Genomic DNA, 14,591 nt, shown 5'->3' on the forward strand with positions numbered 1-14,591 from the left:
ACTTTGGCGCCGCGGCAGAGTCTACGGCCATAGCCTCTTTTCCCTTCGATCGAGGAGGGTTCTTTGGCGCCGCTGGTTCTGCTGCTCCCTTTTTGGACTGTGGCTCTTCGGCCTCCAGCCTCTTGATCATATTTTCAACTTGCTCGCCTTGGCGAACAAGTTCCTTCCAAGTCCGGGTTTCAACTGCCCCTATTTTGGACAGGATGTGGATTGACAGATTGTTGCGGCACATCTCAATCAGTGTCGCCTCGGAAACTTGGTCCCGACAGTGGACTGATCGATTTCGAAATCTCTTTACGAAGTCGTTAACTGACTCCGACTTACGCTGCTTCTCAGCGAGGAGAGTGGCCATTGACACTTCCGTGTCGTCGTCGAAGAAGCGGGCGAGGAAGAGCTTTTCGACGTCGGCCCATGCCTTGATGGAGCCAGGCTCCAGTTTGCGGAACCACTCAAAGGCCACCCCCTTGAGGGTACCTATGAATAGTCGGGTGAGAATGGCGTCGTTCCCGGTGAGGAATCCGGTCTGCGCCATGAAGTAATAGATATGTTGCGAGGGTGACCCCTTGCCATCAAACTGGACCAAACTGATCGGCTTGAACTTCGCTGGGTATGGGACCGTGTCCCATTCGATAGGGTAGGGACGTACCACCCCCAGCTTGTTCATGTTTTGCTGAAGCTTCAGCGCGTTCAGTTGGTCCTGGAACTCGTCGAATCTTTTGTCACGGGTGCTATCCGCGGTGTGCGACGTTCCTATCGATGTTTTGGAGGAGTAATCGGATTGTCGATCATCCTCCGTCTCAGCCGCTGGACGGTGAGGTGGTACCCATTCTTTATCCCTAGTCTGCCGGGGCAAGGGACGTTGGGTTCCCTTCTTTTTCTTCTTGCTCAGCAGTTGCTCCATCATCTCTCTTAGAGAGTCGATGGTCGCCTGCTGTGCCTCCAACTTTTGAGCCATTGTCTGCTCGTGGTTGGTATCGGTCATGTGCGCCCTCGCCTGCGCGTCTTGACTTGAGCGCGAGGTCTGGGATGTGGCCGCCGCCGAATGAACCTCATCTTCGCCGCAGGAGGGAGGTATTAGGGTGGAATAGTCAAACCCAATACTTACCCCCCGGCGACTACGGGTTCGCTGGAATATGCCTTCCTGCCGGCGTCGGGCAGACCGGGTGTTAGGTCTTAAGACGGAGTCCGAGTCTGGCGAGTCGGAGAGTACCGCCTTCCCTTTATCCGTCATGTTGACTGTGGCGGATGAGAGTTCCAGGTCGTCAGCAGCGCGTCTCTTCTGGTGACGGCGCCTTCGACGGGAGGGCCTCGGTCGAGAGGCCTGTTGAGAAAGCCTCTCAAATACCGAAGGTTTCGCCGTTCCAACGCATTGGCAGTCGGCGAGGACCGTGTGGATGAGTCTCTCGCAATGACACTGAGGATTCGCCTCGTGAATAGTGCGTTTGCGAGTCAAGAATTCTCTGAGGTCTTCTACGGGTGGCTGGTGACAACCCCCGGCCTCAGAAGAGTCGCTCTGGTGAGCTGACGAGAGATTTTTGGGCGCTCTCTCTGGCGCGTGTTGGGTGGAACGCCTTGGTGTTGGAGTCAGGCGATCTCGCCTTGACTGGCGAGTCTTCGCGTTTGAGCGAACTCCAGTACGTGGGCGAGTTTCGACCCCATGTTTAGAAGAGCAGAAGGAGGAGGCGAGGACCCGACGTGCGGCAGAGCGTGCGAAGCTCAAAGCCAAGATCGGCTCGTTCAGCCTGCTGAAGTTCCTGTAGTCCTCAAGCTGTCTGGATCCTCCTTTCTTTTGTCTATTTTGTTAGCTTTAATTAGCATCCTAGACATCCTAGTCAAACTGCGAACTCATGTAAATTATGGCCCGTAGTGGCCCTTTTGCTTGTTTTGGCTTTGTCTTGCACAATTTTCTGTCTTTATCTGTGCTATTTGGCGTAATTGAACTCGGCGAGCTTTAGACTATGGATTTAGTCGTTTTAGGCTCTCGCTTTGCCCTCTGTTGCTCACAGCGTGGGATCGGATTAACTCCGATCTTCGCGATGTAGCTCCAATGGGGTTAAGAGAGCAGCACTTGGCTCGTAGCAAAGAACAAATGTTTGCTTCTGCGGCCACTGAAGGACCCAACTTCGACTCGCCTTTCGGTGAGTTGTTGTTTGGGGTATTGACAGACTGGTCGTCTGTCGAACCGCTTTTGACAATCGTCGTCATTTGGGGAATGTGACAATTGATTGTGATAGGAGTCGTCGCCTGGTAGACTCCATCCATCAGTTATCCTAAAGCCACGTCAGGACATCTGGAATATGCCAAATAGTTCAGGGATTTAGGAGTGTGACTATTGACTGGAGTAATGGCACGTCGCATGGTAGGCCATTGTTCAGGCTATGCTATTCGTAAGAATAACGGCGCCAATCATCAGAGGTGATCATTAACTTGATGAGGTCTTGTCGCGATTGGAGCGACCGTGGGGGCCTACCATTCCTCAGAATAGGAGTGGTAAGCGGATTTTGTCAGAGGTTTAATGTTAACGTGACAGGGAATGTCGTGATTGGAACGACTTTGAGGACCCACCATCCTTTAGAAGAGGATTGGTAAGTTGATTTTGTCAGAGGTTTAATGTTAACGTGACAGGGAATGTCGTGATTGGAACGACTTTGAGGACCCACCATCCTTTAGAAGAGGATTGGTAAGTTGATTTTGTCAGAGGTTTAATGTTAACGTGACAGGGAATGTCGTGATTGGAACGACTTTGAGGACCCACCATCCTTTAGAAGAGGACTGGTAAGTTGATTTTGTCAGAGGTTTAATGTTAACGTGACAGAGAATGTCGTGATTGGAACGACTTTAATGGATCCGCCATCCCATTAGAGAAGATAGGCGAATTGAATGTATATGTCGTGATATGAACGACTCTAGTGGATCTGCCTTCTCATTAGAGGAAATAGGCGAATTGAAGGTATATGTCGTGATATGAACGACTCTAGTAGATCCGCCTTCTCATTAGAGGAGATAGGCGAATTGAATCCCACAAGAGGCTTTCGCCAGAGCGGGCAAATTAGAGGAAATAGGCGAATTGAAGGTATATGTCGTGATATGAACGACTCTAGTGGATCCGCCTTCTCATTAGAGGAGATAGGCGAATTGAATCCCACAAGAGGCTTTCGCCAGAGCGGGCAAAGTAGGAACAGTTTAGCCTCGTGTACTAGTTGGAGGTTTTGAGGGCCAGTTTAGACTCATGCACTCTTGGGAGTTTGTGAAGGAGCACTATGGGTAGTACTTCTTCAGGTACTTGCCGTTGATGGGCATCATGATCTTATCGCCGTTCGGTTTGACGAGGCGATAGGCGCCGTTTGAGTAGACTGTCTCTACCACGAATGGTCCTTCCCATTTGGACTGGAATTTCCCCTTCTTCTTGGAAGTGAGGATCATTGGTCTACGGACGGATAGCACGAGTTCTCCTTCTTTGAAGGCTCGGCGCTTGACTTTCTTGTCGAAGCTCCTGGCCATCCGAGCTTGGTAAAACTCAATGTGCTGCTGAGCTTCCAGTCGCTTGTCGTCCAATGCTTCGAGCTCTGCGAGTCGAAGTTGGTGATTTTCCTCAGTCGTCATCCCTGTCGCTAGGGCGACGCGCAGGGATGGAATCTGAATTTCTAATGGCAATACAGCTTCACAGCCGTATACCAACGAGTAAGGCGTGGTGCCGGTCGACGTGCGAACTGTCGTGCCATATGCCCACAGGCTCTCGCCTAGCTTTTCATTCCAGTCGCGCTTGCTAGTGGAAGTCAACTTGGTCAGGATCTTGATGATCGTCTTGTTGAAAGCTTCGGCCAGACCATTCGCTGAAGGGTGTGATATGAACGACTCTAGTGGATCCGCCTTCTCATTAGAGGAGATAGGCGCATTGAATGTATATGTCGTGATATGAACGACTCTAGTGGATCCGCCTTCTCATTAGAGGAGATAGGCGCATTGAATGTATATGTCGTGATATGAACGACTCTAGTGGATCCGCCTTCTCATTAGAGGAGATAGGCGCATTGAATGTATATGTCGTGATATGAACGACTCTAGTGGATCCGCCTTCTCATTAGAGGAGATAGGCGCATTGAATGTATATGTCGTGATATGAACGACTCTAGTGGATCCGCCTTCTCATTAGAGGAGATAGGCGCATTGAATGTATATGTCGTGATATGAACGACTCTAGTGGATCCGCCTTCTCATTAGAGGAGATAGGCGCATTGAATGTATATGTCGTGATATGAACGACTCTAGTGGATCCGCCTTCTCATTAGAGGAGATAGGCGCATTGAATGTATATGTCGTGATATGAACGACTCTAGTGGATCCGCCTTCTCATTAGAGGAGATAGGCGCATTGAATGTATATGTCGTGATATGAACGACTCTAGTGGATCCGCCTTCTCATTAGAGGAGATAGGCGCATTGAATGTATATGTCGTGATATGAACGACTCTAGTGGATCCGCCTTCTCATTAGAGGAGATAGGCGCATTGAATGTATATGTCGTGATATGAACGACTCTAGTGGATCCGCCTTCTCATTAGAGGAGATAGGCGCATTGAATGTATATGTCGTGATATGAACGACTCTAGTGGATCCGCCTTCTCATTAGAGGAGATAGGCGCATTGAATGTATATGTCGTGATATGAACGACTCTAGTGGATCCGCCTTCTCATTAGAGGAGATAGGCGCATTGAATGTATATGTCGTGATATGAACGACTCTAGTGGATCCGCCTTCTCATTAGAGGAGATAGGCGCATTGAATGTATATGTCGTGATATGAACGACTCTAGTGGATCCGCCTTCTCATTAGAGGAGATAGGCGCATTGAATGTATATGTCGTGATATGAACGACTCTAGTGGATCCGCCTTCTCATTAGAGGAGATAGGCGCATTGAATGTATATGTCGTGATATGAACGACTCTAGTGGATCCGCCTTCTCATTAGAGGAGATAGGCGCATTGAATGTATATGTCGTGATATGAACGACTCTAGTGGATCCGCCTTCTCATTAGAGGAGATAGGCGCATTGAATGTATATGTCGTGATATGAACGACTCTAGTGGATCCGCCTTCTCATTAGAGGAGATAGGCGCATTGAATGTATATGTCGTGATATGAACGACTCTAGTGGATCCGCCTTCTCATTAGAGGAGATAGGCGCATTGAATGTATATGTCGTGATATGAACGACTCTAGTGGATCCGCCTTCTCATTAGAGGAGATAGGCGCATTGAATGTATATGTCGTGATATGAACGACTCTAGTGGATCCGCCTTCTCATTAGAGGAGATAGGCGCATTGAATGTATATGTCGTGATATGAACGACTCTAGTGGATCCGCCTTCTCATTAGAGGAGATAGGCGCATTGAATGTATATGTCGTGATATGAACGACTCTAGTGGATCCGCCTTCTCATTAGAGGAGATAGGCGCATTGAATGTATATGTCGTGATATGAACGACTCTAGTGGATCCGCCTTCTCATTAGAGGAGATAGGCGCATTGAATGTATATGTCGTGATATGAACGACTCTAGTGGATCCGCCTTCTCATTAGAGGAGATAGGCGCATTGAATGTATATGTCGTGATATGAACGACTCTAGTGGATCCGCCTTCTCATTAGAGGAGATAGGCGCATTGAATGTATATGTCGTGATATGAACGACTCTAGTGGATCCGCCTTCTCATTAGAGGAGATAGGCGCATTGAATGTATATGTCGTGATATGAACGACTCTAGTGGATCCGCCTTCTCATTAGAGGAGATAGGCGCATTGAATGTATATGTCGTGATATGAACGACTCTAGTGGATCCGCCTTCTCATTAGAGGAGATAGGCGCATTGAATGTATATGTCGTGATATGAACGACTCTAGTGGATCCGCCTTCTCATTAGAGGAGATAGGCGCATTGAATGTATATGTCGTGATATGAACGACTCTAGTGGATCCGCCTTCTCATTAGAGGAGATAGGCGCATTGAATGTATATGTCGTGATATGAACGACTCTAGTGGATCCGCCTTCTCATTAGAGGAGATAGGCGCATTGAATGTATATGTCGTGATATGAACGACTCTAGTGGATCCGCCTTCTCATTAGAGGAGATAGGCGCATTGAATGTATATGTCGTGATATGAACGACTCTAGTGGATCCGCCTTCTCATTAGAGGAGATAGGCGCATTGAATGTATATGTCGTGATATGAACGACTCTAGTGGATCCGCCTTCTCATTAGAGGAGATAGGCGCATTGAATGTATATGTCGTGATATGAACGACTCTAGTGGATCCGCCTTCTCATTAGAGGAGATAGGCGCATTGAATGTATATGTCGTGATATGAACGACTCTAGTGGATCCGCCTTCTCATTAGAGGAGATAGGCGCATTGAATGTATATGTCGTGATATGAACGACTCTAGTGGATCCGCCTTCTCATTAGAGGAGATAGGCGCATTGAATGTATATGTCGTGATATGAACGACTCTAGTGGATCCGCCTTCTCATTAGAGGAGATAGGCGCATTGAATGTATATGTCGTGATATGAACGACTCTAGTGGATCCGCCTTCTCATTAGAGGAGATAGGCGCATTGAATGTATATGTCGTGATATGAACGACTCTAGTGGATCCGCCTTCTCATTAGAGGAGATAGGCGCATTGAATGTATATGTCGTGATATGAACGACTCTAGTGGATCCGCCTTCTCATTAGAGGAGATAGGCGCATTGAATGTATATGTCGTGATATGAACGACTCTAGTGGATCCGCCTTCTCATTAGAGGAGATAGGCGCATTGAATGTATATGTCGTGATATGAACGACTCTAGTGGATCCGCCTTCTCATTAGAGGAGATAGGCGCATTGAATGTATATGTCGTGATATGAACGACTCTAGTGGATCCGCCTTCTCATTAGAGGAGATAGGCGCATTGAATGTATATGTCGTGATATGAACGACTCTAGTGGATCCGCCTTCTCATTAGAGGAGATAGGCGCATTGAATGTATATGTCGTGATATGAACGACTCTAGTGGATCCGCCTTCTCATTAGAGGAGATAGGCGCATTGAATGTATATGTCGTGATATGAACGACTCTAGTGGATCCGCCTTCTCATTAGAGGAGATAGGCGCATTGAATGTATATGTCGTGATATGAACGACTCTAGTGGATCCGCCTTCTCATTAGAGGAGATAGGCGCATTGAATGTATATGTCGTGATATGAACGACTCTAGTGGATCCGCCTTCTCATTAGAGGAGATAGGCGCATTGAATGTATATGTCGTGATATGAACGACTCTAGTGGATCCGCCTTCTCATTAGAGGAGATAGGCGCATTGAATGTATATGTCGTGATATGAACGACTCTAGTGGATCCGCCTTCTCATTAGAGGAGATAGGCGCATTGAATGTATATGTCGTGATATGAACGACTCTAGTGGATCCGCCTTCTCATTAGAGGAGATAGGCGCATTGAATGTATATGTCGTGATATGAACGACTCTAGTGGATCCGCCTTCTCATTAGAGGAGATAGGCGCATTGAATGTATATGTCGTGATATGAACGACTCTAGTGGATCCGCCTTCTCATTAGAGGAGATAGGCGCATTGAATGTATATGTCGTGATATGAACGACTCTAGTGGATCCGCCTTCTCATTAGAGGAGATAGGCGCATTGAATGTATATGTCGTGATATGAACGACTCTAGTGGATCCGCCTTCTCATTAGAGGAGATAGGCGCATTGAATGTATATGTCGTGATATGAACGACTCTAGTGGATCCGCCTTCTCATTAGAGGAGATAGGCGCATTGAATGTATATGTCGTGATATGAACGACTCTAGTGGATCCGCCTTCTCATTAGAGGAGATAGGCGCATTGAATGTATATGTCGTGATATGAACGACTCTAGTGGATCCGCCTTCTCATTAGAGGAGATAGGCGCATTGAATGTATATGTCGTGATATGAACGACTCTAGTGGATCCGCCTTCTCATTAGAGGAGATAGGCGCATTGAATGTATATGTCGTGATATGAACGACTCTAGTGGATCCGCCTTCTCATTAGAGGAGATAGGCGCATTGAATGTATATGTCGTGATATGAACGACTCTAGTGGATCCGCCTTCTCATTAGAGGAGATAGGCGCATTGAATGTATATGTCGTGATATGAACGACTCTAGTGGATCCGCCTTCTCATTAGAGGAGATAGGCGCATTGAATGTATATGTCGTGATATGAACGACTCTAGTGGATCCGCCTTCTCATTAGAGGAGATAGGCGCATTGAATGTATATGTCGTGATATGAACGACTCTAGTGGATCCGCCTTCTCATTAGAGGAGATAGGCGCATTGAATGTATATGTCGTGATATGAACGACTCTAGTGGATCCGCCTTCTCATTAGAGGAGATAGGCGCATTGAATGTATATGTCGTGATATGAACGACTCTAGTGGATCCGCCTTCTCATTAGAGGAGATAGGCGCATTGAATGTATATGTCGTGATATGAACGACTCTAGTGGATCCGCCTTCTCATTAGAGGAGATAGGCGCATTGAATGTATATGTCGTGATATGAACGACTCTAGTGGATCCGCCTTCTCATTAGAGGAGATAGGCGCATTGAATGTATATGTCGTGATATGAACGACTCTAGTGGATCCGCCTTCTCATTAGAGGAGATAGGCGCATTGAATGTATATGTCGTGATATGAACGACTCTAGTGGATCCGCCTTCTCATTAGAGGAGATAGGCGCATTGAATGTATATGTCGTGATATGAACGACTCTAGTGGATCCGCCTTCTCATTAGAGGAGATAGGCGCATTGAATGTATATGTCGTGATATGAACGACTCTAGTGGATCCGCCTTCTCATTAGAGGAGATAGGCGCATTGAATGTATATGTCGTGATATGAACGACTCTAGTGGATCCGCCTTCTCATTAGAGGAGATAGGCGCATTGAATGTATATGTCGTGATATGAACGACTCTAGTGGATCCGCCTTCTCATTAGAGGAGATAGGCGCATTGAATGTATATGTCGTGATATGAACGACTCTAGTGGATCCGCCTTCTCATTAGAGGAGATAGGCGCATTGAATGTATATGTCGTGATATGAACGACTCTAGTGGATCCGCCTTCTCATTAGAGGAGATAGGCGCATTGAATGTATATGTCGTGATATGAACGACTCTAGTGGATCCGCCTTCTCATTAGAGGAGATAGGCGCATTGAATGTATATGTCGTGATATGAACGACTCTAGTGGATCCGCCTTCTCATTAGAGGAGATAGGCGCATTGAATGTATATGTCGTGATATGAACGACTCTAGTGGATCCGCCTTCTCATTAGAGGAGATAGGCGCATTGAATGTATATGTCGTGATATGAACGACTCTAGTGGATCCGCCTTCTCATTAGAGGAGATAGGCGCATTGAATGTATATGTCGTGATATGAACGACTCTAGTGGATCCGCCTTCTCATTAGAGGAGATAGGCGCATTGAATGTATATGTCGTGATATGAACGACTCTAGTGGATCCGCCTTCTCATTAGAGGAGATAGGCGCATTGAATGTATATGTCGTGATATGAACGACTCTAGTGGATCCGCCTTCTCATTAGAGGAGATAGGCGCATTGAATGTATATGTCGTGATATGAACGACTCTAGTGGATCCGCCTTCTCATTAGAGGAGATAGGCGCATTGAATGTATATGTCGTGATATGAACGACTCTAGTGGATCCGCCTTCTCATTAGAGGAGATAGGCGCATTGAATGTATATGTCGTGATATGAACGACTCTAGTGGATCCGCCTTCTCATTAGAGGAGATAGGCGCATTGAATGTATATGTCGTGATATGAACGACTCTAGTGGATCCGCCTTCTCATTAGAGGAGATAGGCGCATTGAATGTATATGTCGTGATATGAACGACTCTAGTGGATCCGCCTTCTCATTAGAGGAGATAGGCGCATTGAATGTATATGTCGTGATATGAACGACTCTAGTGGATCCGCCTTCTCATTAGAGGAGATAGGCGCATTGAATGTATATGTCGTGATATGAACGACTCTAGTGGATCCGCCTTCTCATTAGAGGAGATAGGCGCATTGAATGTATATGTCGTGATATGAACGACTCTAGTGGATCCGCCTTCTCATTAGAGGAGATAGGCGCATTGAATGTATATGTCGTGATATGAACGACTCTAGTGGATCCGCCTTCTCATTAGAGGAGATAGGCGCATTGAATGTATATGTCGTGATATGAACGACTCTAGTGGATCCGCCTTCTCATTAGAGGAGATAGGCGCATTGAATGTATATGTCGTGATATGAACGACTCTAGTGGATCCGCCTTCTCATTAGAGGAGATAGGCGCATTGAATGTATATGTCGTGATATGAACGACTCTAGTGGATCCGCCTTCTCATTAGAGGAGATAGGCGCATTGAATGTATATGTCGTGATATGAACGACTCTAGTGGATCCGCCTTCTCATTAGAGGAGATAGGCGCATTGAATGTATATGTCGTGATATGAACGACTCTAGTGGATCCGCCTTCTCATTAGAGGAGATAGGCGCATTGAATGTATATGTCGTGATATGAACGACTCTAGTGGATCCGCCTTCTCATTAGAGGAGATAGGCGCATTGAATGTATATGTCGTGATATGAACGACTCTAGTGGATCCGCCTTCTCATTAGAGGAGATAGGCGCATTGAATGTATATGTCGTGATATGAACGACTCTAGTGGATCCGCCTTCTCATTAGAGGAGATAGGCGCATTGAATGTATATGTCGTGATATGAACGACTCTAGTGGATCCGCCTTCTCATTAGGGGAGACAGGCGAATTGAATGTATATGTCGTGATATGAACGACTCTAGTGGATCCGCCTTCTCATTAGAGGAGATAGGCGCATTGAATGTATATGTCGTGATATGAACGACTCTAGTGGATCCGCCTTCTCATTAGAGGAGATAGGCGCATTGAATGTATATGTCGTGATATGAACGACTCTAGTGGATCCGCCTTCTCATTAGAGGAGATAGGCGCATTGAATGTATATGTCGTGATATGAACGACTCTAGTGGATCCGCCTTCTCATTAGGGGAGACAGGCGAATTGAATGTATATGTCGTGATATGAACGACTCTAGTGGATCCGCCTTCTCATTAGGGGAGACAGGCGAATTGAATGTATATGTCGTGATATGAACGACTCTAGTGGATCCGCCTTCTCATTAGGGAGACAGGCGAATTGAATGTATATGTCGTGATATGAACGACTCTAGTGGATCCGCCTTCTCATTAGGGGAGACAGGCGAATTGAATGTATATGTCGTGATATGAACGACTCTAGTGGATCCGCCTTCTCATTAGGGGAGACAGGCGAATTGAATCCCACAAGAGGCTTTCGCCAGAGCGGGCAAAGTAGGAACAGTTTAGCCTCGTGTACTAGTTGGAGGTTTTGAGGGCCAGTTTAGACTCATGCACTCTTGGGAGTTTGTGAAGGAGCACTATGGGTAGTACTTCTTCAGGTACTTGCCGTTGATGGGCATCATGATCTTATCACCGTTCGGTTTGACGAGGCGATAGGCACCGTTTGAGTAGACTGTCTCTACCACGAATGGTCCTTCCCATTTGGACTGGAATTTCCCCTTCTTCTTGGAAGTGAGGATCATTGGTCTACGGACGGATAGGACGAGCTCTCCTTCTTTGAAGGCTCGGCGCTTGACTTTCTTGTCGAAACTCTTGGCCATCCGAGCTTGGTAAAACTCAATGTGCTGCTGAGCTTCCAGTCGCTTGTCGTCCAGTGCTTCGAGCTCTGCGAGTCGAAGTTGGTGATTTTCCTCAGTCGTCATCCCTGTCGCTAGGGCGACGCGAAGGGATGGAATCTGAATCTCTAACGGCAATACAGCTTCACAGCCGTATACCAACGAGTAAGGCGTGGTGCCAGTCGGTGTACGAACCGTCGTGCGATATGCCCACAGGCTCTCGCCTAGCTTTTCATTCCAGTCGCCAGTCGCGCTTGCTAGTGGAAGTCAGCTTGGTCAAGATCTTGATGATCGTCTTGTTGAAAGCTTCGGCCAAACCATTCGCTGAAGGGTTGTAGGCCGTGGACGAGAGGTTCTGTATCCGGAGTTTGTCGCAGAACCGGGTGAAGGCATGGCTAACGAATTGCGTGCCGTTGTCGTGAATGATACGCCGGGGTACGCCGTATCGGTATATGACATGGTGCTTAATGAACTTAATCACGTCGCTAGTCTTGACTTCTCTTAAGGGGATGGCTTCTGCCCATTTAGAGAAATAGTCGGTGATCGCGAGGATGAAGCGATGGCCTCTCGCCGATGGTGGAGAAATTGGCCCGACTATGTCCATCCCCCATGCCTCGAAGGGCCAAGATGCCCTCGTCGGATGTAGATCCTCAGGAGGCTGGTGTATGTAGTTGGCGTGGATCTGGCATTCGTAACATCGCTTAGCATAAGCGACTGCATCAGTAACCATCCCAGGCCAGAAGTAGCCCATCCTTCGTAAGCGATCCCAAAGCTTGGGTCCGGGCTGATGAGCTCCGCACACGCCATCATGCGCTTCGCGTATGGCTTCTTGCGCCTCCGCCTTTGAAAGACAGCGAAGTAGCAAGCCGTCGTATGACCTACGATACAATGTTTTAGTGGTTGAATCGTAGTAGAACCGTGAGGCACGTCATCGGACCGACTATCGTTCCTTCGAATCTTCAGGCAACATGCCGTATAGGACATAATCGATGATCGGGAGGCGCCAGTCTTCCTGATCTGGCTGACCCGAGGCTTGATGAGTGGCGTTCGCCTCTGGGACGTCTCTGGGTCGAAAGAGTTTTCGGCTGGCGACAGCGACCCTTTGGGTCGTTCCAGGAGGCTGGGCTAAGTTAGCTGCCAAAGATGCGAGAGCATCCGCATGGGTGTTCCTTGAACGGAGCACGTGCTCGATACGGAAGCTCTCAAATGACTCCACTAGTCTGACGGCCGCTCGGTGGAGTGGGATAAGATCTTCATTCCTGACTTCATATTCGCCAGTCATTTGTTTGACAATGAGTGGCGAGTCGCCATAAGCCTCCAGATGCTTTATCCCGAGCTCTTTGGCTAACTCGAGCCCTATGAGCAACGCGTTGTACTCAGCTACGTTGTTGGTACATGGTTCCGTCAAGGAAAAGGCCCGGGGAAACACGTGACCATGCGGGGAGGTGAGGGCCACTCCCACTCCTGCAGAAATAGAGCCGCTCGCGCCTGCGCGGGACGCACCGTCGAAGAACATCTGCCACACCTCCGGCGACGAAGTCATATTGGCTTCGGGAGGTTCATCCGGCAGTCGGGAGTTTCATCCGGCAGATCTTCGAAAAGATCGGCTTTCCCCCCCAGCGGGTGACTAGCCATGAGATCGCAGATGGCTTGTCCCTTGACTGATTTCTGCGGCATGAAATGAATATCGTATTGAGAGAGCAGAAGCGCCCACCTGGCCAGGCGCCAGTTTAACGCTGCGGGTTGTGTCATGAAGACCCGAATGGGATTCATCCGGGAGATGACATGGATGGTTTGGCCAACCAAGTAGTGCCGCATCTTTTGGATAGCGAACACCAAGGCTAGGCATTCCTTCTCGACCATTGGGTACCGTTGCTCGGCGCCCTGCAAGGTTCTGCTCAGGTAGTAGATGCCCTGCTCGTGGCCTGCATCATCGTTCTGAGCCAAGAGGGCACCCAGAGAATGTTCCATAGCCCGTATGTATATGAGGAATGGCCTTCCTGAGATTGGCGCCGCAAGGACAGGCGGATTTGAGAGATAAGCTTTGATCTCCTCAAAAGCCTTTTGGCATGGCTCATCCCAGACGAAGGAGGTACCTTTCTTCATCAGCTTAGAGAAGGGTTGGCACTTGCCCGAGAGATTCGAGATGAATCTTCGGATATAAGCCAGTCGTCCTTGAAGGCCTCTCAGTTCTTTAAGATTTCGGGGCGGTTGGAGCTCTTGAATAGCCCGCACCTTGTCTGGATCAATTCGGATCCCTTTCGTCGTGACGACGAAACCGAGGAATTTACCGCTAGACATTCCCAAGAATGACTTGGTAGGATTCATCTTGAGCTGATGAGTCCTCATGAGTTCGAACATAGCCTTCAAGTCTTGGAGGTGATCCTCCTTATGGCGGCTCTTCACGACCAAGTCGTCCACATAGCATTCGACCGTCTTTCGCAGATGATCTCGAAAGATCATGCTCATGGCGCGTTGGTAGGTTGCGCCGGCGTTCTTGAGCCCGAAAGGCATGACGGTATAGCAATACACCCCCATGGGAGTTCTGAATGCAGTGTGTTTCTCGTCTTCGGGGTGCATTTTGATTTGGTTGTACCCCGAGAAGCCGTCCATGAAGGACATCCTCTCGAATCCGCACGTATTGTCAATGATGACATCCGTGATGGGCAGAGGGAATTCGTCTTTAGGGCATGCGGCGTTGAGGTTCCTAAAGTCGATGCAGATGCGGATCTTGCCGTTCTTCTTCAAGACTGGAACAATATTCGCCA

Source organism: Asparagus officinalis, chromosome 4 (assembly GCF_001876935.1).
Source record: "Asparagus officinalis chromosome 4, Aspof.V1, whole genome shotgun sequence".
Taxonomy (NCBI): Eukaryota; Viridiplantae; Streptophyta; class Magnoliopsida; order Asparagales; family Asparagaceae; genus Asparagus; species Asparagus officinalis.